The following is a 5,655-nucleotide window of genomic DNA, read 5'->3' on the forward strand; positions in this document are numbered from 1 at the left end:
TTTTTTTTTTTTCTTTTTTCTCCAGATTGTATAAAATGTTGCTAGCTGCAGGTTTTGACTGGGACAAGGATTACACAGACTGTCAAAGCAAGAGTCTGCTTTCCATGATTTGGTCACAGTCCTACAGGTGGCGTACACAGTTTAATTACCAGTCTTATTCCTGGCTAGTTAGGACAAAAGCCTTACTATTTTCTGACTGTAAAGGGTCACGTAAAGACCATGTAATAGCTCAAAGATTAGAGAGGTAGGTCCCTATTCTTCAGAGGAGGAAATTGAAAGCAATTAAGGCAACAATTCTAAATGACTTCTTTGATAGCTTCAGTTTTTGGATGCCCAGTGTGAGGATGACATTTATCTCAAGAAGTGGCCCTCCCTCCCCCAAGAGTGTCTGCTTTTGAAAATTAAAGTCTATATGAAGAATTGCTGAACTTTTATTTTGAATCGGGCCCTAGATATCTCAAACTGGGCACTGAAACATTGATCATGTCTCTCATGACTAGTATTCATCATGTGACAATAATAGCTTGCTACTGGCTCCTTCTACTAGAGCTCATTTAGCTAAAGGAATTTATTTCGGGTAGTCTGCAAAATTAGAGTCCTTTCCTACTTATAACTATGATGCTTGTATAGATATGGCTATGGCTCATCCTCTGATGTAGTGTTAAAATCTAGCGCACACATCAGTGTAAGTGCTTAGTTTTCACTGGTCCTGAACCTCCACTTCTGAATCTGCCAGATTTTTGTTGTGTAATTTATTTGTTTTTCTGTTTTGTCTGGTCTCTTAAAGCCTGCTCTTGCTGTAAGTGTTGCCTTTCTATCAATCATGTACATACCTCATCATTGCATTACAGTTTCTGCTTTAAGTTTACTTTTTCTTCTAGAACATTCTTGCCTTTAAACTTCTGAGAGTTGTGTTAACCATTTCTAGTAGTTTACACTGCAGAAGATATTTCTGCCCCAGGTGCAATTTATCCCTCCTCGCCTGTAGGAGTGTTGTGGTTTGTGGCTTGTAAAGAGGGGAAGAGAAAATAAGAGTTCTGTAGGATGCAATATGTTGTTTACAGACACTTTCAGACCTCATTTTCTTTTATCCATAGATATGTATAGTCACAGAAAAACATGTACCTTGAAATGCACACAGTGAAATACTGTACCCCTCCTGTCCCCCTGGTGGGGAGAGGGTGGAAAACATACAAGAAATGCTTCCAGAAACATTAGGAAGTATATTCTCTCCCCTACACACAATCACCTGCAAAAAAAACAAACCCCAGAAACATCCACATAGAAAAGCACTCACATGTATGCAGATACTCAAAACAATACACACAGAAAGCCTGCTCTAGAAACAACCACACACATTCACAACTGCACACACAACCTTTTAGATCTGAGAGAGTGAAACATGTTGGACAGCTAATATTTAAATGGATCTATCAAAAGTTTAGGGGAGAGTGTTACCTGCCTTTTGTTACTTCGGTTATATTTATTGCATCCATCTTTCATGTGTGAGATTTGAAGAGTGAGAGACTTGGGACCAGGTAGTAGTGATCAGCTGAGCAAACATCTGAGCTTTTCCATATCATGTTAGGTAAACAATTGTCTCTGCCCAAGATTTTCTCAATTTTGTAAACACGAGCAGATGAGTGAACAAATAGCAATCCACAATGTCCAGTTTTATTTCACAGTATCTAAAGCAAACATAACCTACCTATAGGGTTAGCATAATCTAGACTATTCAATTTGAATCTCTGTAGCAGAATGCTAAGAATCAGAATACAGCTGAGATGAACTGCAGTAGGTGCAGTATTAATTATTTAATCACATTTACACAGTTGGCTCCAAAGGTAACCATCCTGTTTGCTGTTTCAGTTACTCTGAAGGGCAAAAAATAGTAGGATGATTTCTGGAAATCTATACAGCTAAGAGTTTTTCAGTAAGGTGAGATATGACTTAAAGAGCCCAGATTTGCCAAGAAAGTCTGGTAGTAGGTAGGCCAATTGACAGTGAAGACCCTTGTGTTTGTAAGGGAAGCAAAGGGGAAAGGAAGGACATCAAGCCTGAAAAACATTCACTGTAAATGGACAGATACTGGTGTAAATCAGGAACAGCTCTATTTAAGTCCACATTGGTGTAAAACTGGAGCACTAAGGGAATGGAGAACCAGTGCCTGTGACTAAATAACTGGTTATCTGCTGTCAGAAGGTGTTATTGGAAATGGGACCATTTGGCCTTTAGAGACCAGACTACAGCCCACTTATAATTGGACCCTCTTTTTCAAGCTTAGATACAAAATTAAGATACAGCTATGATTCCCTTACCAACACTTTATCAGTCAGTGCTAATCTCTTGATTAGAAGACGATCTCTACCATGGCTTATTGATGGGTCTTGAGGTGACTGAGGAGTCCAATCACTGAGCCACAGACCCACCTACAGAAGTTTGTAGGTCTCTTCACAGGGGAAGTAGGTTGTAGGCTGGGATTCCTTTTTTCCTTCCTCTGTGTGCTCTTCTCTGATTCAAGGGCTACTTGGTTGAGGTTGTAATGCCAATGGAGTCAGTTAGCAGCCAGCTCCCCCCAGCTCTTGATGTCAGCACCTGTTTTCTTGGGGTATATCTTCAGTGTGTCCCTGTAGCATTTCCTCTGGCCAATGTGCAATTTCAGACTCTAAGTATGCTGGGAGTTAGAGCACTTGTTTTGGGAGTCCAGAGTTGGGCATCTGCACACAATATCCGGCCCAGTGAAGTTGGTGCTGAGCATCACCAACTCAACCTGGGAAATCCTGGCTTCGGCCAGGATTGTTTGTGAGGCAAGATTTTTTTTTGTGTGGCAATCTTCCAATTTGATGTGGAGGAATTTATGGAGGCATTATTGGTGATACATCTCCAAGTTCTCAAAGTGATGACAGTAGGTCCCTCTACATCTGTAGAGGAGAATGGGGATGATGATTGTGGTATATACTTGGATCTTGGTGTCCTTAGATCTTGGTGTCTTTATGGTGATCACAATCAATAAAAACATGCAGATGCAATTTCCTGAAAGAGACACTTGCATACCGAGTCCTCTACTGGATCTTCTCATCAACATTCATTCTTTGAAAGAAGTGGCAACCGAGGTAAGGGAAGCACTCAACTACCTCCAGGATCTTTCCCTTGATGGTCATTTGTGGAGGTATGGGCCACATATAGGCCTGTGCAGCATAAGCCATGGGTACATTGTTGCCAGATGTGTCTGGAGAACTAAGCCAAAACAGCAGAAATGTAGCTAAAGCAGAAGGTCTCAAAAACCTGTTTCTGAGTGAACCTTTGCAGGTGTAGCAACTAACTTGGTCAGCAGAGCAAAGGGATGCCATTCTTATGTTTAATCAGATACAATCAAACAGACTACAAGGCCTAAAAGGGAACACTATAAGAACCATACACCAAATCCAAATACCTTGCATCATAGCTTCATCCTAAAGTAATTAGAAATAGTAATAGATGTAGCGAAATGTATTGAGTGTTATTTTGCTATAACAGGTGTATTTTTGTTAGACTGCTTAGCTAAGTTGTAAAAACAAAGCAGCCTTATCAGGCCATAAACTAAGGTTAAAAAATTAACAGACCTGTGTGATGCAACATTCCACAACGGGAAGGGAAAGGCAATAAGGAAAGCCTCCCTCTTGCTTTTGCAGGGATATAAATCCCAATTAATTAACACCTTCTAGGGTCGACAAGAAATTCAGTGTAATCTAGTTCTAAAAGTCTCAGTGAGATGAAGAAATTTAAATAAAGTCAATTGGAGAATATGTGTTAGAATATTGGGACCGGCCATCTATAAATATTGAGCATAGGCTGGAGGGAAACTTGGATTTTTACATTTTGGACTTCAAAATTTGGATTTATCTGAAGCTCAGCAAACCAACTCAAATCCCCAGGCGAACAGAGAAGTCTAGCCAGTGGACCTGTTTCTTCCCTACTTCCAAGGCTATGGAAGCATTGTCTTTACTGAAGCATATCTATGCTATTGAGAATCTTAATAAAGCTTTTGAGTTATGACTGGACAGGTCTCACTGCTCAATTAATCTTCTTTCAACCACACTTAAAATTTAGTAGGGGGGAGGGAGGGGCAGGAATCACATTCATGGTCGGGAGCAGTCTGATGGAATACTTTACTCTTTTTCATGTTGAGATGGCCAAAGTTTGGTAGGCTTCTGCAAAGAGATCCAGCATGGTCTGGAGGTTTTCCTCAGTGTATATTAGCAGTGACGATGGGTAGGGGGGCACATGCACCCCCTCACATGCCATACTCCCTGCTTAAATGATGGGCAGGGAGGGCAGGCAAGAGGACTGGTGCCCACCCTGTGAGCACTGGCCAGGCAGTGGGTGCACCAGATGAAGTGCCATGGCTGTTTCCAGGCCGCTTCCTGGTTGGCAAAATTGGCTGTGGGGGGACCCACCCCCCTGGTCACTGGCTGATTGCTGGGGGAGCAAATGCCCTGCTGACTAAGGTGGCACCAGTCTCCCATGCATACAAGAATGGCACGGTCAGAGTACTGAAGGTCAAGGACACTGGTTATGAAATCCAATCAGTACAGAGAGACAGATCTATAACTTAACTTTTTACTGTCACACTTTAAAAGTGCAAGAATACTTGTATTATGTTGTTGTGGGTAGTTGGTCATGAAAACAAGTAGGTATATGTGGCAGGACAACCTAGGGGTGCCGTGAACTCCCCTAGCGCCCCTACCTACTGTGCCAAATCGGGTCTAAATGCACCTTCTGTATCTCGCCCACCACGTCTTTGATGTTGGTTGTTAAAGGGAGGCTGCCTTCTTGCCCTCCTTGGCACAGTGCCTTGATGTACCAGGGCTCTGTCTAGCTGTCTGCCCGTGCCCTCACAGGCACCTCCTGGTGTCCTCTCGCAGCCTGCACCAGGGCCTTGCCTCTGTACCGTTGCCTGCACCGGGGCTTTGCTCACACTCCCACCCACTGGGCTCCTCACAGTTGGGGCTCAGGCAGCCTCAGCCTTACCTGGCCCCCAGACCCCCTTTCCAGGTCCTACGCCCCACTGGGGCTTCTTGCCTGCACCCACACTGGGCTCTTCCCATTGCTGCCTACACTGGGGCCAGGGTCAGGACACCCCAAAATGCAGCACCCTCTCCAGCACCAGCAACCCCCCCCACTACTGGGGATCTCCTATGAGGCCTCCTCCAACCCCTACAGCCTCACCCGGTCCTCCAGTGTTACACAACAACCAAAACAGAAAACACAAAGCCCCTGAGTTATAACATAAATCCAAAACCAACCTGGCTATCCTTTATATGTATCCCAGCTAGGGTTTCCTCCACCCAGTATCCTTATGCTGATGCTGCTCAGGCCATCATCCTTCTCTACCATGCCTGCCCTGCTTGCTCCAGCAGAGCTCCACATCTCCTTGGCTGCCAGAACAGAACTGACCTTCCAGCCTGGCTGTTTATATGGGCCAGGCCCTGCCCCCTTCTGGTCAGCTGACCAGACTGGTTGTCTCAGCATCCCACACCTGGGCTGCCCTGGTAAGTGGCAGCTGAGCCCACATTACTGTTATCAGTAGCAGGCACCTTAGTGCCCTGCTACAGTATACTAGCTGGTGAGGCTTCAGAGGGAGCACATAGACTGGTAGATCTTGAATTTGTACAG

This window comes from Crocodylus porosus, unplaced genomic scaffold (assembly GCF_001723895.1).
Source record: "Crocodylus porosus isolate Cpor-Errol unplaced genomic scaffold, CroPor_comp1, whole genome shotgun sequence".
NCBI classification, from domain to species: Eukaryota; Metazoa; Chordata; order Crocodylia; family Crocodylidae; genus Crocodylus; species Crocodylus porosus.